This window comes from Phalacrocorax aristotelis, chromosome 16 (assembly GCF_949628215.1).
Source record: "Phalacrocorax aristotelis chromosome 16, bGulAri2.1, whole genome shotgun sequence".
Taxonomy (NCBI): domain Eukaryota; kingdom Metazoa; phylum Chordata; class Aves; order Suliformes; family Phalacrocoracidae; genus Phalacrocorax; species Phalacrocorax aristotelis.
In genome coordinates this window covers 11,907,943-11,930,621 of record NC_134291.1, presented here as the reverse complement: position 1 = coordinate 11,930,621, position 22,679 = coordinate 11,907,943, and the positions used below count along the sequence as shown (strand labels likewise).

Below are 22,679 nucleotides of genomic sequence, written 5' to 3'. Positions count from 1 at the left end.
GCCCCTCTCTGTCCGGCTCCCTCTCTCTGTGTTCCAATTCCACGTTCTCTGTCACGTAGACCCGTGCTGTTTGTTTGTCCTCATCTCTCTCTGTCCTGCTCCTTGCTGCTATGTTTTATTTCCTCATTTCCTCCCTCTGTCTCTGTAGCCCATTGCTGTTGGTTTTTTTTTCCACTTGTTTCTTCATTTGTCTCTGTCTGCCTCCCGGTGCCTGATCTTTAATTCCTCCTTCCCTGTTGGGCCGCTGTTCCTTTTTTCCATTCTACGTTGTGTTCTCCTTGGTCTCCTGTTCTTATTCATCGGTTCTCTCCTCGCTGCGCTGTGGCCTGTCCCCATTTTATTGTTGCCTCTCTCTCCCTCTCTCTGGCTTCTTGCCCCTGTTTTTAAAATTCCTCCCTCTCTTCCCTGTTGGCCATGTGATCTTTAGCCTTTCTCCATCTCTTTCTGCCCGACTCTCTGTGTCTGTTAATTCTTCCCTCTCTGCCCTGTAGCTTTTGTCCTTTCTCCATCTTGCAGTCTCTGGCTTCCCCACGTCCCTATTTTAGAATTGTTTCTCTCTTCTTTCTGTACGCATTGCGATTCCTTTTGCTCTCCATCTCCCTTTGGTGTTGTTTCGTTTCTTTTTTTTCTCTGGCTCCCTGTCCCTAATTGTTAGTTCTCTCCCTTCTCGTGCTCTGTACCACGTAGCCCCATGGTTTGTTTTGTGGTGTTCCCTCCCCGGCCCCTTCCCTCTGTCGTTGGCTGTCTCGGCTCCCTGTCCCCGTGGCTTCATTCTTCCCTTTCTGCCCTGTTCTTGTCGCTTATCTTGTCTTTCTCCATCGCGCTCGGTCCAGCTTCCTGCCCCTATTCTTCTTTCCTCCCTCGCTGTCGTGCTGCCTGCCCCAGGTTCTTTGTGCGTCTCCAGCCTGCTCCTCTTCCTTCTTTGTTGGTCTGTGTCCTGCTCTTCCCTCTTTCTGCTGCCTCTCTTCCCCTCTCTCTGCTGCTTTTATCTCCACCTCCGTCAGGCTCCCTGTCCTTCTCTGGCCGTCCTGTTCCCTGCCTCGTGCCTTCTCACTACCCGCACACACGTCCCCCCCGCCCCGTCCAGCCGGATGCCGCTCTTCTCTTCTCTCTTCCTACTGTCCTGTGCCCTGCTCCTCACCTTTGGTGGCCTCCCCCTCTGCCCAGCAGCCCGTCGCTCCAGGAGCCAGGCGACGGACGGTCTGTTCCCTGCCAAACCAGGACAAGCGCGTGCTGTGGCTTAGCCCCAGCTGGCAACTCTGCACCAGGGAGCTGCTTGCTCGCTCCACCCTCAGTGGGCTGGGGGAGAGAGCTGGAAGGGTAAGAGTGAGAAAAATCATGGGTTGAGATCAAGACTGTTTAATAGGTAAAGCAAAAGCTGTGCGTGGAAGCAAAGCAAGGAATTAATTCACTCCTCCTTTTCGGCGGGCAGGTGTTGAGCCACCTCTGGGAAAGCAGGGCTCTGTCATGTGTAACGGTTACTTAGGGAGAGAAATGCCGTAGCCCCTGCCCCCCCCCCCCCCCCCCCCCCCAAGGACTCCCCCTTCTTCCCCCAGCTGCGTGTGCTGAGCATGATGTCAAATGGTATGGAATATCCCTTTGGTCAGTTAGCTGGGAAAGCTTTCCCAGCTGTGTCCTCTCCCAGCCTACTTGCTGGTGGGGCACTGAGAGAACCAGAAGAGGCCCTGACTGTGGAAGCAGTGCTCAGCAAGAACGAAAACATCTCTACATTATTAACGGTGTTTTGAGCATAAATCCAAAACGTATCCCTTCCTAGCTACTGTGGAGAAAATGAGCACTATCGCAGCCAACACCAGCTCTGTGCGGCTGCGGCAACGGCGGCCGAGGTGGCCTTGGGGCAGGGGGAGCGTTGGGGACCCTGACCCACGAATGGCTCCTGGGACTTGTTACGTGGGTGCCTGCACAAACACCTGCCCTCTCCTTTGCCCTCAGGGCTGCGTTTGTGCTGCCTTTGCGTGGGGCAAGGGGCTGTGATGGAGCCCAGGGGAGGAGGTGGTGCACTGTGGGGGTGAGGGGAGGGGGCCCCCCGTTGCTGCTGCGCCTCAGCTGTGGGCGGGGTCTGGATGGAGGAGCCCCAGGTGCGGGCGGTGGGGCTGATGGTGCCGGCTCCTCCCTGGAAAAGGGGTGGTGCCCGGCTCCGGGGGGCCAGTGTGAGCCGAGGGCGGAGCGGAGCTGTGGCCGAGCGTCAGCGGGCTGCGACTGTAGCGAGGGAGGAGGTGAGCGGGGGCTGGGTGGTGGAGCGCTGCGTCCCGGGTCAAGCCCCGAGGAGGGCTGCGGCGGGGCAGCGCCGGGTCGGAGCCGGAGCGGGCGGTGGGGAGAGCGAGGCTGTGCTGAGGGCTCGGTGGGGCTTCCGGGTGCATCGGCGGGAGGGACGGTGGCCCGCAGGGTCCGAGAGCGGGGAGGGCGGGCTGGCGGGGTGCCGGGAGCTGTGGTGGTGCGCCTGGAGGCTGGCCGTGCGGCCGTGTTGTGCCGCAGAGCGTGCCGGGAGGTGTAGTCCTTGCGGCACGCGGCTGCCGAGGGGCCGTGTTGTGGCGCAGAGCATGCCGGGAGGTGTAGTCCTTGCGGCGCGCGGCTGCCGGGCGGCCGTGTTGTGGCGCAGAGCATGCCGGGAGGTGTAGTCCTGGCGCAGTGGCTGCCGGCCCTGTCACGTGGTTCGCCGGGGCGTGGCGGGAGGCGCGGTCTTCCGGTGCTCGGGTGCCGGGCGGCCGTGCCGCGTACGGTAGGCGCGGTGTATTTTTGGGGTTGGATTCGTGTCGATTTCTGGGGGCTTCCAGGTGCGGCCGCTCCCCGAGAAGCGGTGAGTTCCCCGGGAGCTGACAGAAGGGAAGAGGGAAAGGAGGAGGACCTTTTCCCCCTGCCCAGGGCGCAGATGATGGCCGCCTCCCCGGCTCGCCGGAGCTCCCGCTCAGCCTCCCCTGGCCCCCCCTTGCCCCGTGCGCCTGCCCCCAGCCCCGGCACCTCCCCTGAAGCGTGCTGCGTAGCCCTTGGCCGCCCCCAGGCGCTGTCGTTAAGGCAGCGAGCCGGCCCTCAAGCGCACTGGATTCCCCCTCGGCGCAGGGGCCCGTAGCAGTAGCGCGGGGAAGGGGCGCTGTGTCCAGAAGCCCCTGCGCAAGGAGGGGCTTTGGTCAGGGTCGATGGACGGTAATGACAGTCGCTGTTTCTTCTTTCCCTCTCCCAGAGACCGTGCTGAGGACGTGGTTGTCTGTCCTTCCCCCGGGGACGCCGTCGACTGCGGCCGTCTCAGGCTTGCGTGGCTTCTCTCTGCCCGGCTTTGCCATCCTCGCAGCGCCGGGGCGAAAAGGGACACACAGAGCCCTTCCCGGCTGTGGACAGGAGCTGCCTCGGCTGAAGCTGGAGACGCCAACGAAAGGTAAAGCAGAAGAAACTGAAGGCGCTCTGGCTGCCAGCTGCCTTCCTGCTGCAGGCAAGAGAGAGCCTGTCCCTGCAGGTGAGGGAGGAAGGATCCCCCTTCATAGTCCGCAGCGGGCCAGGCCACCAACGTGCACCGCAGGGTCCGTACGCGTAACCCGGAGTTGGGTACGGGCGTGTAGGGCACGAGCGAGCTAGGCTACGTGCCGAGGAAGCCTCATCTCGTAAGAGCGGTAAGACACCCACGTATCCTCTTTAGGTGGAGGTCGGCCTAGAGTCTGGAGCTGCAGAAGAGGCAGGGAGGAGAGGAGGGGAAAGAAGCATCTGAACGGCTAAATTGTGCCAGCAGCGCTGAGAGCGAGAGTCGCGGTGAGTCCTGGGCCAGTGGGGCCCCGTTGCCTCTCTTGTGCGTCCTGGGCCCTCCCTGTCTCTCCCCTGGCCCCCTCTCTTTCCTTACCTGCTGCAAAATTTATATTTTTTTTTTTTTGCGCCCCCCCGCACCTTCTTTCTCCATCTCGCTCTGAGTGGCTCCCTGCCTCCCCGTCTTTTCAGTCCTCCCTCTCTCTGTCCTGTAGCCTGTGGCTACTTGTTCTTTCTCCGCCTCTCTCTGCCTGCACTGGATTCCCCCTCGGCGCAGGGGCCCGTAGCAGTAGCGCGGGGAAGGAGCGGTGTGTCCAGAAGCCCCTGTGGAAGGAGGCTTTGGTCAGGGTTCATCTGCGGTAATAACGGTTGCTGTTTCCTCTTTCCCTCTCCCAGAGGCTGTGCTCAGGATGGGGTTGTCTGTCCTTCCTGTTCATCTCTTCCTCTCTCTATTCCTTTGCGCTGGTCCCTCTCCCTATTGTTTATTGTTTTGCTTCTCTGAACCTTTTTTTATTCCCAGCGTTTTCCCGTGACAGGAGCAGCAAAGAAGGGAGCGGAGCATCGGGGTATCCATGGAGAGAGCATTGGGCGTTTTCCTGTCTTTGTGGGGCTGACCCTGAGGAAGTGTGGTACGTGGGTCGATATCATGAATATATATATTTTGTGGGTGCACAAACCCGTTTCAGAGTGTCAGAGGGTAAGGGTTTTGTTCTGTTCAGTGTAAACATTGTTCTGTTTGGTGAATTTGTCAAAGATGAGAGTTCAGTGGGGGAGGAAGTCAGCTCTCTGGCTGGTTTGAGGGTAAGGTGGGCTGTACGTGTTTGTCGGTCATCTCTCACCTGCCAGATGTTTTGAACTAGTTGTATCTGGTTTTCGTAGGGAGTCACGAAGGGGTTTGGGGCTCCCCAGTGGCGGGTGCTGTGGCCAAAAGAGAAAGCAGGGTCACAGAGTGCTTCATTTACGGGGCTGGCCTCGGCCATCTACTGCACAAACTTCTGGTATGTAGCAATCGGGACTCGATTTCCTGAAGGAGAGGATGATGGAGCTCGTTATAAGAGCATAATCGTTTTGTCTTCTTTTGGCAGTACGGGCACCCGAGGACCAGCCTGCTTTTGAGGAACGGCACGAGGATGTTGGTGTCGACGCTCAGCAGAGGAAGGAAGCTTCTTTTGGAGGCCAAGAAGATGAAGTAGACTGCTTATTTGTTGTGTTTGATTTTCATTGCGGGGATGGGGAGGGGTGGAACATGCAAAACGCGGTCCTGGGCAGGGGAGGTTTCTGACGTGGGAGGCCGTGAGAGAGATCATGGACGCTGCTGGACAGGCATTAGAACCCGTTGCTCAGGTTGGACGGACCCGGCAGAACCACCGCACCATCTTAAGTAATGCCTGCTCACGTACTGAGATTTTAGTAGTTGCCCCCACATCAGCTTTGGCTTTTCCTCGTCGAGCTTGTGTTTTGGCAAGAAGCGTCTTTCGTTAAGCGTTTGGGTCTAAGGGGTGTCCATGAGACTACGTGGTGCCCATCCCCATGAGATTTTGTGACCATCAAGTGATATTCAGCATCCATCTTATGCCCGTGTCCTGTAACTACTCTGCAGTTTTCGCTTAAGGCTTGATAGCGCAGCGTTAGCTGAGGGCGGCATTTACCCCGCTGGCCCCTCCACGCCGACGGCGTTTCCCCTGCCGGCCGCTGTCCGTTCCCTGTAACTGTGACTCTTGTCCTGGCAGAACCTTTGCCAAAGCCACCTTTGTGCTCCACAGCAGTCTGTTTTCTGTCTCGAGTATGTTTCTTTTCGGTATCCGATACCCCAGAGCTGTGTACCGTTGGCTCAGGTCTCTTCTTGAGCTTCTGCGAGAAGAGAGAGCCTTCATCTGTTTTTATCCATGTGTCTCCTGGGGTGTTTTTTTGTTGTCCTTTACAATTTAGTTTTGCCCCAGCTACTGAGGTGTTAATTTAGCTGCTTCATACGGTTCCCGATACGCTTGTGTATTTCCACATTTCTTTTCGTGTTTTTTGTCCTTTGAGACTGATCTAGTTCTGTTAAGGGACTGAGCGAGAGAGAGCGTTGAGGTGACTCCGAACGGTTGATGGCTTTACAATAAATGATTTACTTTATAACCAGAGATATTTTTTGAGAAGGGGTTCTTAAAAGATTTCGTTCTGCTTTGCCATTCCGCTGGGGTAGATGAGCCCCAGCCTTTTTTCGGGAGGCTCATTCTGCTCCTGGGCTTCTCTGGTACTGTTCCTTGAGTTGGTTGCAGGTTTTGAGCTGTCTAAGCTCTTTGGGTAGGTGTGTTTTGACATTCAGAGATGGGGAGGTTTCTGGTTGAGGTAAGAGATTAAGGAGCAGTCAAAGTTGAGCAGCAGATATATATTAGAAAGTACACTTGTACGAGCTTTTGTTTTCCCTTGGGTCAGTAAGTTTTTGTTGGGTGTTCAGGGGTAGCAAGATGGTCTAATAGTGTGTTTTGGATTATTTGGTTTTGTGGGGGTGTTATGGTTTTGTCTGGGTTTTTTTGTTTGTGGTTTGTTGGGTTTTTTTGTGTGTGGTAGGTTTTTTGTTTGTTTTGTCTTGTTTTCCAGGAATTTTGACTTGACTGAAGGTAGAACCTTATATTTTTTCCACCAGTTTTGCCTGTGCGTTGTGCAAGTTGTGTCAGCGCGGCCACTCGAGCGTGCTGTCTGCCGAGAGGTTCTCCACGCGGCTGTTCATGGAGTCGCTCAGGAGTGAGTTACCTACAAAGGGAGAGTGTGTCGCTACACCAGCCACGCCTGTTTGCTTCCCATACTGCTTTTGGTGTTTGGCCTATCAGTGTCCGCCTGTGCTTGAGTCATCTGACACGAACTGTGATTTTTGTGCGTTGCGTGGTTTGACTTTTTCTTGCAGTTTAAGTAACAGGTCGAGGGTTAAGCAGGACAGTCGAGCGAGGCGTGACGGCAAAGGCGAGCAGATGGCGTCGTGTGCTGTGACGGGGCGGGCTGTGAGGTCACTCGTCTGGGATTTCTGCCTTTGGGGTCTCTGTGTTGCCGAACAAGTCAGTCAAAAGGATTTGTTAGTTTGTTTTGCGTGGTGAGCTCTTGCTTTTGGAAAGCAGTGTCCAACATCTGTATGCCTCTCCGTATTTCCCCAGAAGTGGGCCCGGCATTGAAGGTGACGGTTCCCCAGCCATCGGGGACGGACCGAGAATGCGAGCAGGCACCTGACGTGGCCACTGACCCGGGAGGCACGGACTGGGAGGTGAGCGGAGCCGTGTTGGCACGGTAGGGGAAAGGATGAGTCTGGAATGTGGCTGTTGGTGCAGATGCGCGGTAGGGAGCCGGACACGGAAGGGAGGGGGCGAACAGAGCATCGTGAGAAGGTAGGTCAGCACGTGACAACGGAGGGGTCGTGCAGTGTGAGCACCTATGTGACTAGTTAATGAAGGGACTCACAAAACTATATGCAAAGCGGGATGTCTGCCCCGAGCTCGTTGGGCAAGGTGAGCGATGAACAGGGAGCCGTAGCAGCTGTTATTTTTGAGGTGTGGAATTGTTTGTGAGCGGGCGGCCGCTTCCAGGCGCAGGGGTCGCCTTGTCTCTCTGGTTCTCTAGGCACCGTAGGTGGCGGCGGCCACGACATCCAGCCTCATTAGAGCGTGGGGGAGCGGAAGTTCACGGCGCTTCCGAGGAGGCTGTTGTTGCGGAAGTGGCCGGCGTTGAGTGGTGCGATGCTGAGTGATGGCACCGCACGTTTGGAGATGAAGAGTATCCGTGTGACCGCAGCCCCATCCTACGTAGCCTGTGTGGCCTTTTTAAAGGATGGCTTTTGAGCCCCCAGATTTGGAAGGGAAGCTGAGGGGCCGATGCGGTCTTTGTGCGGGTGGCCGGTCGGTTGGGGGAAGCGCAGGTGGGGCGGGCAGGGGTTGTAAAATCAGCGGAGGGTACCGTTCAGAGACCGGACACGTTTGGGCCGAGAGAGGTTGTGGTGTCCTTTCTGCAAAACAGAAGCATCTGCCAGGCAGGGGAGTTCCTGCCTGTGCTTGTGCTGTTGTGTGGATTTTGTAGTCTGTCTTTGTTCCTTACTGTACTCGGGTCTCGATGTGTCTGTTGTTCTCCGTGCTGAGCAGGCACCTAGGTAGCAATATTGAGGGTTTTGCAAGCCCTGGCTCATCGGCATAATGGTAACCGAGAGCTTCCGTTCCCGCATTTTAAGTCTACTGCATAGATTTGTCTTGTGTCTTAAATATTAGACCTTTATAGAAGGTCATCTTTTTGCAGCGGTGATTAAGGCGGCCTCAATACTGCTGCTGAGGAGCAGTCTGAATACGCAGAGCCCTTTTCTGGGACCTGTTCCCTGCACCTGAACGTTCTGAGGTCTTTAAGAGTGGCTTGTCGCTCGTACATCGTCCTAGTTGTGGGTATATGGTTTTATTGCAGGTGATGATGGTAGGTGACTTCTCTGCGGATGCTATAGCTTCTTCCTCGCTGCCGTATAGATCTTCTCGCCCGGTGGCATCTCTGGGCCGGAAGTCCGTCGTCTCGGTGAGAGTTTTCTTAGGTGCCTCGATCGCGTCGCTTGTAGTATTTGTGAGCGGTGTCGGTCCGTGCACGTCGATGCCTGTGTCAGAGCTGCTCCGCCTGGGGGTGTAGCAATGGTAGAGCGGGGGAAAGAATAGCAATAAGAGTATATGGTTAATGTTAATATGCATAGACTGTTTTGGCAACGCCCGTACAACCCTCGTCGGAGCGAGTGGCCGTTGGCAGCGGGCGAGGATGGTAATTTCCGGGGTGTTTTGTGGGTGCCGAGGGGATGACCGTAGCTGCCTGGGAGAGGCAGCTAGAGTGCTAGCTGAGCAGAGGGCACCTCTCAGCTGTTCAAGCTTGTACGTGCGTGGGGCTTAACATCTGATTGAAGGTATTTCCTTTAATGGCATGCAGTAGTTGGGCTCTAGATGGTATTCCTACGTGGAAGCAAGACCTGTGGAATGGTTAAGCTGTTGCTGTGCGTCCAGGTGACTTGTTCTATCATGCTGTTCTTGCAGAGGATGAAGATGGAGCTGTGCAGGGTGATGGAGCAGAGCTGAGTAGAGCACACTAAGGCAGCGGGTCCGTGTGCGGGATTAAAGGGAAGATGCGACCGAAGGCTATTTGAGGAGCATTTCAGGCGAGCTGGGTCGCAGTGAGGGGGCGCATGGGGCTGGTGACTTTGTTCTCTTTGCTCTCAGGAGCACAGCGCTATCCCTAGGGGCTGGCAAGGTTCTAATTGTGGGGCCGGCGCCCATCGGGTGCTTCTTTTTGCGTTACAGTTTAAAGCGTGGATCGCTCTGATGTTTGAGGAGTTTCTGGGCAGTTGTCGTCTGCGGCGTCGTTCCCAGATGCGTGAACAGCTCTGCTCTGTCGCTGTCTGTTTTCAGGGAGCGTGATTTCTTCCCTGCATCCTTACGTTCTTAGGTCTTGTAGCTGGGCTTCTTGTGCCTCCTCCCTCTCAGTTTTGAGAGGAACTTCTTGTCACGGGCCCTGACGCTCTTCTAATCATTTTGGATCTCGTTAGGGCCTCCTTGCATCCCTGTCAGGGTTCTGCAGGTCCTGTTGCTGGACGAGCTCTTCCGTCCAGTTGTCTCTGTGTTTGCCGAGAGCGTTCTCTCGTCTCGGAGGCGCGCAGTTTGTAGTGTTTCTCATAGCGTTGGTGTGTGCGTTTTGTGAGTTTGGCTCGGAGCCGCCTTGCTGGCCGTGTAGAGTCGGGTAGGTGGCACAGCGATGAGAGCTTAGGGTTCATCTGTTGCTATGCTAAGGCTGTTGGGGGAAAGGTGGTACCGTCATCTCGGATGGAGTGGCCCTCCTCAGCAGGCAAGGACCGTAATCACCGTGACGTTTTGTGGGCTCGGAGGCCGTGACCGCGGCTATCTGGGAGAGGCAGCTAGAGTTCAGCTGAGCAGATTACCTCTGCAGGGTGTTCAAGCTTGTACGTGCGTAGGGCTTCATGTTTGATGTCATATGTTTGTTTTTAATGGCAGGTTATAGTCGGTGTTCAGGAACAGTTAAGGTACTGCTGTGCAACCAGGCGACTTGTTTCGTATTGGTTTTGGAGATGCCGAGGGACGAGTCGTGCAGGGCGACGGAGGGGAACTGAGGGGACCGATGTAAGCGGGTGAGTTGGTGCGTGGTGTATATAGAGGGAAGATGTGACCGATGGCTCTATGACTCCGTTGCTCCTTGCATTTGTCTTTTGTTTCGGGTTTGAAGTAGCGTAGCAATGAGCAAAGGAGGCAAGTCGAGCAAGGCGAGTGGTGATTGGTGGGCTGAAGTAGCAGCTCTTTTCTGAGGTGTTGTGTTGCTGGTGAAGTTATAAGCAACGCGTGTCGTTTGGGTGTTACGGACGGCGGGCGAGGTGCCGTGTTCAGCTGCAAGTGACGTAGGCCGGGTGGGAGGCTGTCGAGGGAAAGGGGTGCGAGACGGGGATCGGTGCGGGCAGGCTGTGGCATCGGGCAGCATCTCAGGAGGTGCCTTTTCGCTTGGCTTTTTGCAGGTGCCGCTGGCAGGCTCGGAGTGCTGCTGCCGCACGCCTATGAGAGGTCTGAGAAGGTGGGGCAGCGGCCAGCATCTAAGACCAGAGAATGCTGTGGTCCGTCGTCGAGCTCTTCAGTTTTGTAGGTAACACGTGGGCCGTCTTTGGAACGGCGTATGAGCATTAGAAGTGAGCTGGGTAGTAATGAGGAAGTCACGGGGCGGTGATTTCTCACGAGCGTAACGGTAGTTTACTGTGTGTTGATACGTTTGGTGCCACAAGCGATGACGGAAGCGGGGTGTGATGCTGGAATCTGTGCAGAGCAGGTGAGCCGATGGGCATGTTCGTTTTGATGAGGGGGGTGCTCTGGAAGAGATCTGTGTTGACCTGTGTGATACTTATTGCTGGCTCTGGGTTTTTTCCTTTTTTACATGATGAAGAGGCACCTGGCCACTGCAAGAATATCCTGGTTAGCTGGTGTGTTTCTTGTTGTGAAAGGATGCATAATCTGACCCATCTGAAAGCCCCACGGTGTGACTTTTGTTAGGAAGAGATTTTGAAGAATTGAGATATTTCTTATTCAGTGAGGTTGCATTCTATGAACTTGCCATCAGAGTGCATCTTAGAGACAGTGTCTTTGTCAGCAGAACTCATCAGCACAAGACTTGCAAAGTATTGCTTTTTTTTAAAGATAAAAAAATCCATGGTCCTTGCGGAGATCCAAGCACAGCACATACTCCAAAGGTTGATGGCATTGGTAGTGCTTGGGTTCTCAGTTGTAACAGTCGAGATACCATAAAATGCGGTTCCCCTGCATGCTTCGGTACAGCCGAACGCATTAGCAGGTCTGCCGGTCCTTCTTGGTAGCCCCATGTATTGCAACACAGGGGATTTGATTTGTGTGGTTTTTTGTTGTGGTATTATTTTTTTCCCCCCAAAAAAAGTAAAACTGTATCGGGGATCTCTTCACTCACCGATTCTTCCGTCATAAATGAAAGTTTAAAAAAAAGCTAACATCGTCTGATTTACGACGTGACTTGCGCTCTTTCAGCTGTAACTGCCAAGCAGATGTAGGGTACGATTTGTTAGGTGTACTTAAGCAGGTAGGTATTTGTTGTAAATATTTAATGAGGGGCGACTGAATGTTGTGGGGGGGTGTTTCCTGCCGGTATTTTGAGGGAGCGCTCTTAAGTATTTTATTTCAGTCTCGCTTTCGACGCGCGGTTCCCTGGCAGTTCAGCAGCATCTCTTGGGCGGGGCAGCCGGGCGGACGTCCCTCCCGACTCCGTAACGCGCCAAAACCCCCCAGTCACGTTGCTGCTGTGTATTTTGGAGATAGATAATCTTATGGCGGGCGTGAACGGCTGTGCGAGTTGAATGAACGCAGAAGGAAAATGGAAAGCTTTTAGAGCCTAGACGCTCATATTGGATGCGCGTAAACACGCGCCCGCCTTCTCAGCACAAAGTGAATTACTGAGATTTATTCTTAATTTTTTACGTTACTCTTTCAAGTTTGACACGCTTCACTTCAGGCTTCGTGGAGCCAGGCAGCAAGACGTGCGGCGGCAGGGCGAGGGCTGTAGCTGCTGCGGTGGGTCTGTAAGCGGAGGTTCCGGTTCCGGTACAACTTTGCCCCGCAGCCTCACGGGGTTATCTCCCCGCAGCGGTGCCGTAAGGAAGGGATGTGACGTTTTCCAGCACCAGCCAGAGCGTTCAGTGTTACGCGAAGGATCTGTTCAAAATGGTATCGGTTAGTCTTAATACCGTTTTCAAGCGTTCCAATCACTCTAGCTTTTAAAGGATGTGTTGTGTTTTGACGTGACCCGTTTGCCTGGAATCTTGCTGCGGCTCAATTTCCTTCCTACCCCTTATGCTGACTGAGCTCCTCCATTTTCTTCTGTGCTATTTTATTAACGTGCTGAAATATAGTTTGGGATTTCTGTTTTTCAGATGTCGTCTAAGTGTCTCGTGATGCTCAAGAGATGCCTGCCGGTTGTTAAGCGTGGTGAAGGTAAGGGGCCATCCCTCTGCCTGGAGGCTCCTGGCTCTGTCTCCAGCGGGTGCCCCGCAGGTGCGGCCGCGAGGGCTGCCCGGTGGGGAGAGTCGGGGCCCCCAGGGACCGGGGCTGTTTGTCACCCCGGGGAGCCCGTCCCAGTGCGGGAACATGTCCGAGCGGAGCCCGAGAGAGACGTGACACCGTCCTCTGGCACGCTCCTGCTCTGCCGTGGGGCAGCCGCCAGCCTGCGGACAGGGGCTGGGGGGGGCTGCAGCTGTTTGGGGGGGCTGCCCCACCTTTTAGATTTTAGCAGAGCTCCCCCTTTTCTGGGGGGTGTGGGAGGGGTGTGCGTGTACCTTTGTAAATGGCACTATTAAAGTAATGAGCTGCAGGTTGGAGCAGGTTCCCTTGTTTAGTGCCCTTCTTGGGGGTGAATAAAATTGGGGGAGTCCTGGGGGGGGTGTGATGATGTCATGTGGGGTGCCCCGGTGTCACTGGGGGAGCTGATAATGCGTCAGAGGAACAGGTGAGTGGGGGCGTCATGTAGGGGTTCCCCCCCAAAAAGGGGGGTTACAGCCCCAAAATGCCTGAAAATTCAGGGGGGCTATTACAAAAACCTCTTATATATATTGACATGTGTAATATTAATTTATAGATGCATAAAGGGATTTTGAGATAAGAACTTATCTCTCCTATATTATATAACGGATTTCGGGATACAAAAATTCTGCATCGAGATGCAGGGTTTTAAAACACAAAAGTAACTCGACCGTCTATATATCTAGATCAAAAAATAAAGGAGTTTAAAGTGAAAAGGATAGATGAAGGAATTCAAAGCAGAAGAAAGTCTGACTAGAGCGAGCATCTACGCTTAGTGTGTGTTACATAGTCTAAGTAGATTTGTAATCTAAATAGAGGTTATATAGAGTGAAATAAGCCGAGGTATAACTGTAAGTAGATGTCTAAATAGAGAAGTCGAAAAAGATTGAAGTGTCAAAGGGTAAGTAAGCAGATAGCTAGCCTAAATAGCTGTTTCATGTACGTGTTAATATGGAAGTCTAAACAGGTATGTGTAAAGAGATATTCTGTGTAAGTGTAAATAGCCTAAATAGGTGTAAGTGTAAATATAATAGCTAAGTCTAAACAGATGTTGTATGTAAATGTAAAACAGATAGTGTATATAAAATATAGATGTACTCCGTAAGGATGTGTAAGTAGACACATAGTGCAAATGTCTATGCTATGTAAGGTTTTAAAATGCAAAGAAACCACGTTGATAGAGATGTTTATAGAGAAGATTTAAAAATTAGACACACAGCCCACCCCCCAATCAACTGAAGGCACAAAAGCGCTTTCAAATGCTGCCCCTTCCCCGTTCTCCTTCTCCCATCCCGATTTGGGGCCGATTCCCCCAAATGGGGACTTTCCCCTCTGGGGCTGCGTAGGCAGCCTGGGAGCTGCTGCCAGGGCAGACACACACTCCAAAGTCCCTGAGTCTGGGTCTGCAATGGGGGGTGAAAAACCCCAAACAGGTTTGGGGGAAAGAAAACAATTCGGGGCTCTTGGGAAAGCCCACTCCTGCTGGGTTTGTGCAGTTGGAAAGGAGGGGGGTAGAAAAAGCGGGGGTGGGGGGGCGGAACCCTGCTAACCATTCTCATGCACAAAAGCAAAAAATCGCCAATTTCAATGTTGTGGAAAGGGTGAAAAAAACCCGGAAGTGAACCGTTTGGAAAAGCAATCCCAACTTTTACCTTATGGAAAAGCAAAAAAAAAAAACCCCAAACGGACAAAACCAAAGTAACCCGAACAACAACAAAAAAAGCCAAACCATCCAACCGGAAATCACCAAAACTAAATAAACCCACCGAAAACCCTAAACTGGGGAAAATTTGGGGTGAAACACCGGCAGTTTGAGGGGCATTGCTGGGGCTTCTCTGGAATGGATTCTCCGGAGCGGGTCAGTTATCTGGAGCGGATCATCTGCTGCAGGTTAGCCCAGGTGAGTTGCCCGTTGTGGATTATCCTGGGGGGACCCCCTGGTGTCAGTCATCCCCATGCATGTTCCCCATGGCGTGTCTGCCCAGACATGCCCCTGTCCAGCGGTGTCCGCCTCCTCCCCCGCCCTCCCTCTGCGTGTGTCTGTGCCCTCCCAAACGCTTTCCCCTGACACGGCCCCCCCGCATGACTTTTTTTCCCCCGGTGACGTCCTCCCTCTCCCTGGCCTCCTGTTCTGTGCTCGCTGAAGCCTTATGCTTACGCAGGATGAGCAGAGCAGGGTCCTGGCAGTGCAGAGGCGAGGCGAGGCGCTGCCAAGCCAACGAAGCCCAAGGCTCAGCAGTGCACAAGTCCTTTGCAGGTCAGCCACTGGCACCTGGTCTGCCTGGCTGCCCTGTGCCCTGACGCACAGCTGCCCCCCTCACCCCAGGCAGCCTGCCTTCGGAAGGGCAGCTGTGTTCCCCTGATTGATTTTCTTCTTTAACCCTCTAGGACCTGTTGACTTGCTGCTCTCCCTGTCACAGCCCTGATGCCGCAGGCCTACAGCAACTGATGGGGCTCACTCCGGGGGGGGTGGGGGGTGGGAAAGGGGACCTTTCTCCCCAGGTCGTTTGTGCTGCTTCTCCTCCCTAGGGCGTGGGGTGGGGGTGAGTGGGGCAGGAGGGAGGACGGTAACGGCCACCTGATTTTTAAAGCAGTCGAGACGGAAGGACTAAAATGCTCGAGGCACTTTGGTGGTGGGCGGTGCGGAGGCAACGACTGACACTGCTGGGGCTGCGGGAGTGGGGAAGGTGCAGAGAAACATGAGCTCTGCGCACGCAGTAACAGTTCCGTTATCCCGGCGAACGTGACCCAGAGCCGGCGCGGGTCTTGCCCCAGAGAAGAGTCACGGACGTCGTGCCGCTGCCGCCGTGCTGTGCTACGGCAGCCGGGAATCGCGCATGCGGAGTGGCGATGGTGGACCCTGCTGCCACCGTGCGGCCAAAGTGCGGTACCGCACCCAGAACAAACGCATGCGCAGTGGCGACGATGTGTCACTGCTCGCTGCTGCCACCGAGCGACCGAACCGCGGAACAGCGGGGGCCAGCTGCGCTACCCTGCTCGCGGCAGTCACTGAGCGCTCAAAACCGGGTACTGCAGACGGGCAGCCGCCCGTTCCCGAGGGTGAAGTTTTTTCGCTGGTCGCTGCTGCCACCGTGCAAGCAGATGCCGGTACTGCAGCCAGGCAGTTCCGTATGCACAGTGGCGCTTTACTTTCTGCTCCTGCTTCCACCGACCGCCCAAGCCCTCGTAGTGCATGTGGGCAGCCGCGCATGCGCAGTGGCGCCTTTTTGTGCTCGCTGCTGCCACCGAGCGATCAAACCGCGGTACTGCAGGTGGGCGGCCGCGCATGCGCAGTGGCGCCTCTTTCTGCTCTCTGTTGCCACCGTGCGATCAGACAGCGGTACTGCAGGTGGGCAGCCGCGCATGCGCAGTGGCGCCTTTTTGTGCTCGCTGCTGCCACCGAGCGACCGAACCGCGGAACAGCACGGGGGGGGAGCTGCGCTACCCTGCTCGCGGCAGTCACCGAGCGCTCAAAACCGGGTACTGCAGACGGGCAGCCGCCCGTTCCCGAGGGTGAAGTTTTTTCGCTGGTCGCTGCTGCCACCGTGCAAGCAGATGCCGGTACTGCAGCCAGGCAGTTCCGTATGCACAGTGGCGCTTTACTTTCTGCCCCTGCTTCCACCGACCGCCCAAGCGCTCGCAGTGCAGGTGGGCAGCCGCGCATGCGCAGTGGCGCCTTTTCTGCTCGCTGCTGCCACCGTGCGATCAAACCCGGGTACTGCAGGTGGGCGGCCGCGCATGTGCAGTGGCGTCTCTTCATGCTCTCTGCTGCCACCGTGCGATCAAACCCGGGTACTGCAGGTGGGTATCCGCGCATGCGCAGTGGCGTCTCTTTCTGCATTCTGCTGCCACCGTGCGATCAGACCGCGGTACTGCAGGTGGGCGGCCGCGCATGCGCAGTGGCGCCTTTCTGCTCTCTGCTGCCACCGTGCGACCAGACCGAGGTACTGCAGGTGGGCAGCCGCGCATGCGCAGTGGTGTCTTTTTGTGCTCGCTGCTGCCACCGTGCGATCAAAGAGCAGTACTGCAGGTGGGTAGCCGCGCATGCGCAGTGGCGTCTCTTTCTGCTCTCTGCTGCCACCGTGCGACCAAACCGCGGTAATGCAGGTGGACGGCCGCGCATGCGCAGTAGCGCCTCTTTCTGCTCTCTGCTGCCACCGCGCGATCAGACCGAGGTACTGCAGGTGGGCAGCCGCGCATGCGCAGTGGCGCCTTTTTGCTCTCTGCTGCCACCGTGCGACCAGACCGCGGTACTGCAGGTGGGTAGCCGCGCATGCGCAGTGGCGTCTCTTCGTGCTCTCTGCTGCCACCGTGCGATCAAACAGCAGTACTGCAGGTGGGTAGTCGCACATGCGCAGTGGCGTCTCTTTCTGCTCTCTGCTGCCACCGTGCGATCAGACCGAGGTAGGGCAGGTGGGTAGTCGCGCATGCGCAGTGGCGCCTTTTTCTGCTCTCTGCTGCCACCGTGCGACCAAACAGCGGTACTGCAGGTGGGCAGCCGCGCATGCGCAGTGGCGCCTCTTTCTGCTCTCTGCTGCCACCGTGCGACCAAACAGCGGTACTGCAGGTGGGCAGCCGCGCATGCGCAGTGGCCACCCTTTGTATTCTGCTCGCTGCTTCCACCAAGCGACCGAACCCCGGGACTGCAGGCGGGAGCTGCGCTACCCTGGTAGAGATTTCCACCCGCCCCTTACCCGATCGCGGCAGTCACCGGTCGATCAAAACCGGGTACTGCAGACGGGAAGCTGCCCGTTCCCCAGGCTGAAGTTTTCCTCTGGTCGCTGCTCCCACCGTGCAAGCAGATGCCGGTACTGCAGCCAGGCAGTTCCGTATGCGCGGTGGCGCTTTATTTTCTGCCCCCTACTTCCACCAAGCGCCCAAACCCTCGTACCGCAGGTGGGCAGCCGCGCATGCGCAGTGGCGACCTTTTAGCTCTCTGCTGCCACCGTGCGACCAAACTGCGGTACTGCAGCCAGCAGCCGTGCACGGGCTGTAGCGACATTTTGCCGCGCTCACTTCTCCACGCCACTTAGTGACCCCCCGCACGCTACGTGGTGACGTCACCGTGGGGGCCGGAACCGTGTAGGCACAGCCCCTAGCGACAGGTGTTGACCCCTTGCGATAGCCCGTTGAGGGCGGTCCTGATACCCCTCGCCACGCTCTTAGCAACGGGCCCTGCCCCCGGCGATGGGCAGGCGGGCCGTCTGATGTCTGACCCACCTGGCCCCACCCACCCACTTTGGTGCTGTGCGGTGCACTTTGCTCTCTGCTGCCACCCTGCCAGCCTTCATCCCTCGGGTGGGCTCGGCCCGCCCCTTTTGCGGGGCGCTGTGGGAAGGGCGGGGGCGGGGCCCGGGGGTCGAAGAGCCCCAGCCGGGGCTCGGGCAGCTCTTGCTGCCCCTGGGCTTCTCTGCCGTCGGTGCTCCCGTGTTCCCTCGGGCGGTCGCAGCTTTGGGGCTGTCTCAGCCCCCCGGGCAGGCGTGCTCTGGCGTTTAGAGAAGCGGAGGCGTTGCCTGAGGTAAGGATTCCAGAGCTTGGCACTCTTTGGCAGCATCTGTACTAGAAAGGTCCCTTGTGGCCTGCTGTGCTTTTTTTCTCCCGGGATGTTGTTTCGGGCGCTGAGGGGGCGGTGAGACGGTTTAGTGGTATGGTGTTCTGTTTGGGGTTTGTTTTTTGCTTTGCTGGTTTTCTTCCCCCTTGTGAGATCATTTCATTCATTTATCATTTCATATTATCATTTACCCCACGCCATTTCCGTCCCCTTTGGGCAGCAGCGGATCTGCTGCCGCTTCAGGTGGCCGCTTTCTCGAGGGCGAGGAGCTGGGACGACAACGGGCCGCTGCAGGCTCTGGTCAGGGTAAGAGGCTGTTCCCTGGGGAGCCGGCGCAGGGGGAGCGGAGGTACGCACGGGCACTTGTCGGTGCCCCTGACCGGTAAAGGGAAGGTTAAATTGTTAGAGTGCAAATAAATACATTTTATTTAGGGAGGAGTCGTGACTAAATTTAATCGCAGCTATTACTGAGCAAACCAGGCAGTCATTATTCCTAATCTGTAATTAAAAAAAAAATAAAGGCAGTCCTTTTTTATGCCATAAATAGAGTTGCGAGTCATTAATAGCTCAATCTAAATACAGCCGTTATTACATCAACTGCAGGCATTAATGACTCCTGATCAGAAACAAAATAAGGACAGTTTTAGAATCTACAATGAAAATTGAACTGGAAAGCTAAATTGGGAGTGGGTAATACTGAAATTGTAACAGGGCTGTTAGAAAGTTCAGAGGCAGCGACAGCTCCTGCTTCCAACCCAAGCAGTAAACGAAGCTTTAGATTCTTAAATGAACAGAAATAAAGGTGAGCTGTTAAACAGTGGCTGGGTTCAAGCGTAGGCATTAAGAAAATTTGCAGGTGCGGGTGATTCCTGACGAGAACTAACAATTCCAGAAGATTTAGATTTAAAATGACAAAGCTAATGGAGTGCCACAACCGCCCGGATGTAACTGCAGCCGCTTTGGGGGAATGCCCCAGCCCTCCCCAACCACTGCTATTAATTACTGCCAAGGAGAGCGAAAGTGAAAGTAGAAGCAGTGCAGGTGAAATGCGAGCAGTACGCTTTTCCTAAGTCATCTCTTCGTGTCAGGAGAGGAAAGAAAATGGAAAGAAGATGTTTGCAGGGGGTCTGTGCTGGGTTGCCTGCGCGTCTCTTCCGTGCATCCTTGAGGAGACATTTAGCTCGTGTTGGGCGCTCGCAGGTGGAGACAGGGCGAGCTGGAGGCAGGATCGGTGCTGGCCCTGAAAAAGGGATGGGCAACGAGCTGAGAGAAGAGGGGGCAAGGGCTGAAAAAGGGTCTCCAGTTCTGCAGGGAAGGCAGCGGGATGTGACTCGGCAACCGCTCTGAGGAGTGCAGGGTCATTCGCTGCGATGAAGTCAGGGTCTGCGGCTGGCCCGGAGAGGCAGCAGAAATCCCAAACTCTTTGCAGGGGTACCGGCCAGATTAGGGCAACACCTGAACAGTAAAACCATTTAGGGGAAGCAGAGCTGGGCTGCACCGCGTGGCCAACCTCCCTCTTCTCCGTGAGTCCCAAAGGGGCAGCTCCAAGAATGTGCTGAGAATTCATCCCTTGCGCTACAAATGAGACGTAAGTAGCACCCACCCGTGAATTTTATTTTCTCTCTCGCTCTGCGGCTCCTGCCTGCTTGTCTCTCCTCAGCGCTCACCTGCACCCGTGCTCGGATGGGGCAGCTGAGGGAAGGTGCTGCCATCTCCCCAGCCCCGGCGGACCGCCCCTCAGCTGTGTCCTCTGTCAGGGAGCGTCGTCATCTCTCCTGCCTCCCAGAGCGTGTCCTGTAGTGGCAGACGCGCGGGCTTTTCCCTGCACGCGCATACGGGAAGGGAAGCGCAGTGAGAGCTGGGCTTGTCAAAGAGTAACGGGGGTGGTGGGAAGCGTAGCTAGAACCGGAGAGCTACAGCGCAAAAGCAAAGCAGACGGGACACAAAAGTAAAATGGTGCACAGGAATGCTGAGGCGAGAACTCCCGCAGCACACAGGAAATCAGTGTCGGAATCTATTTTCTTCTGACTGCCAAATTAAAAATAATGGCACGCTTTGCAACGCTAAGCTCGCTCTGATCGTCTGAACTGTTTCTTTCCAACTCCCCACCGCCCCCAGCACACCGTTCAGCCTCCTCAGCCTGAAATGCCTTGTTTTCCTTCTTTTTTTTTTTTTTTTTTTATGACAGGGCAACTTCTGTTCCCGAGGTGGTGCCTACAGTACAGCTATCTCTTCGAAGGCAGTTTGGTTTAGGTCAGAGAATGTTTAGCCTGGACTGAATCAGCCTCTGTTTCTATTTCTGGAAATCATCGGTCCTGTGCATAAAGCCCGGAAAAAAGGAAATATGAACCAAAGGACGTGGGGCCTGCAGGGGTAGGAAAATATTTGAGAAGAGGTTCAGTGGGGAAATGACTGTTTGTCTGTGGGGCGTCCAGGCAAGCAACCCAGCTGCTAGAAAGCGGCGCTGTCCCCAGGATGGCCTCGGCGGTCCCATCGGAGTCAGGGGAACAAGGACAAGGCAGGGTGAAGCATCTGACCTGCCGTGTGGAACGTGACTGTACAAAGCACGTGTGATGCACTGCAAGTTCATTTGTTTAAACTGTGAGTTAAAGAAGGTGTGCGGTTGCTTTGTAAACAGCCGACGCTCTAAAGCTACACCCGTCTAACTGCTAGCTGTATTAAATCTATCGTATTGCTGTTTCTGCATTAAAAAAAGTAACAAACCAACACACCTATGTAAGCACGTCTAAGTACAATGGAAAACCACTGTTTAACGCGTGGCATGTGTGGGTTGTTTTTTTGGGGTGGGAGGGTGGGGTGTATGACAAAAACCTGCGAGAGACACACGCACACACGCACATGTAATGTTTAGCGCTCACCTAAACCCAAAAAAGAAAATCCACTCTTTATTTTGCAGCATTAGCATTAGCTTCCAGCGCACAGCCTGAGCGCGTACCTCTGCTCTCACCATCTGCTCCCTCTTCAACCGTGTGTGGCTGTCATCATCAGCTTGCACAGGCTTTCCTCGTGCAAGTTTCCGCGACAGCTTACGAGAAGGCCGGGAAACAAACCCAGCAAGACGCGTAGTGCCTTCCTCTATGGGCTCCGTCCAGCCTTTGTTAAAATGAGCAGAAAAGAAATCTGCTGCTGCCTTTACCCTGACTCGCTCTTACAGAGAGCATCTGACTTGACCCGCAGCAAAGCGATGCCCCAGGCAGCAGCACGTATTGGCGCGCGCCGCGGTTTCACCCACCTGTTTTACTGCGCCGGTCCTTTCCCACGGCCGATGCCGCAGATGTGGCGCGCCCCACCCCCAAACCTCTTTACGAGGGTTCCCTGGGCTCTGCAAGTCGCCTGCTGGACGTGTTGCTGATTCAGGCACGGGCAAAGTCAGCTTCTTCGCTGGCCTCGGGCCAGGGCAGCCACGTACTCGAGGGAAACTGAGAATATCTCCAGTGAGATCTCACCGGGAGGCTGGGACCTCGTCAGTAGGGGAGAAAGCCAAGCGACTGACACTGAAAGGGAGCTCTTTGCTAGGCTGTAGATCGTAAAGTTAAAAAAGAAAACAAACCTGCCTTTTTAAAAATGCCCTCTTTTGAGTCTGCCACGTTTGATACAGATTTTTAAAATTGCAGGGTATATCTCCTACAGGCCTCATGCAAAGGGAAGTGAGTACTTCTGGCTCTCAGGACAAGGGGGTCCCTCAGGAGCCCAGGCGCTCACGCCAGCCGGCATCTGGCACAGCACAGGGCAGGAGCTTTGGCAGTAGTACGTGAGCTGAGAATGAGAGTCAGGCAGCACTGCACGCTTCTCCTGTGAGCCGCCGAGGCTCGCGCGCTGTACCTTCCACAAATAAAAGGCCAGAAGAGTCAGCATTTCTGCTAGTTCCAGCCTCATCCGTACCCTCGTTAGTGTAACTGTAAGCGAGCGTCCCGTAGCGACTGGGAGCGTGGCAGCTGGGCTTCCTGCGCTGTCTTAGGTTGTGCCCTTGGAGAGACCCTTCTCCGAGCCCCGGGCTGGGTGGGCTGCGGTGCCGTTCAACGCTGAATAGGCACGAAGGCCTATAAACAAAATGTATTTATATTGCACCCATACCCGGCAGCCAACCGCCGCTTTATTTACATATTCTGCACCTCCTGACGACGCTTTTAAACTTAGCCGATATTGCCGCAGTTTTCTCTGACGGGGCAGGGGACTGCCACGCAGCAGGGGAGTTTCTGGGTGCCTCCCACGGACACAGACGTCCTCAGCTGGGTAGGGACAGGGTGAGAGCTGGAACAACTCTGCTGACATGTAAGGGCCGTCCCAGGGCAAGGCTCCTCGGTCTGGGGGCTGAAAGGCGAGCCGCGCTGGGTGGTTGGTGTGGGAGTTGTGGAGCAAGTAGGGGGAAAAAAAACCAAAAAGAAAAAACCATCCAAATGTTTCACAGCAGGTAGAAAGCTTGGCAGAAAGCAAACTGAATGCTGTAAAGACAAAAGCCGAAAGCCGGCTATGGACTGTACGAAAAGAGTCAGTGCCACGGAAAGAGGTTATTTCTTCAACTGACCATAGGAGGCTTTTTGTGAGATAACACAACACCTCTTCTTTCTGCTACAGCGCGGCACCGCAGCAGTAATGGGCCAGAGCGTGCGAGCGCCTTTGGCAGTATCGGTAACGGCCGGGGCACGGCCGACCGGCCAGCCCACCTTCCGCACAAGGAAAACACCATTCCCCTGGAACGCCACGCAGACCCAGGACGGGTAAGGCGGAGGCCGAGCCCAGGCGCCCCCATTGCCAAGGACCACCTTGGCCTTGCA

The 22,679-nt window shown here is 55.4% G+C and overlaps 2 long non-coding RNA genes across 2 annotated transcripts in view; both read left to right on the top strand.

Moving 5' to 3' along the window:
* Positions 1 to 22,679, top strand: part of LOC142065152 (uncharacterized) — a 76,452-nt gene that overhangs the window by 7,373 nt on the left and 46,400 nt on the right. The window contains exons 3-4 of the long non-coding RNA XR_012663301.1: positions 3,200 to 3,391; positions 3,650 to 3,759. This is a non-coding gene — a long non-coding RNA (uncharacterized LOC142065152). The remainder of the gene's footprint in view (positions 1 to 3,199; positions 3,392 to 3,649; positions 3,760 to 22,679) is intronic.
* Positions 17,613 to 20,353, top strand: LOC142065153 (uncharacterized). The gene is made up of 2 exons (XR_012663302.1): positions 17,613 to 17,850; positions 20,072 to 20,353. It is a non-coding gene; the product is annotated as an uncharacterized LOC142065153 (long non-coding RNA).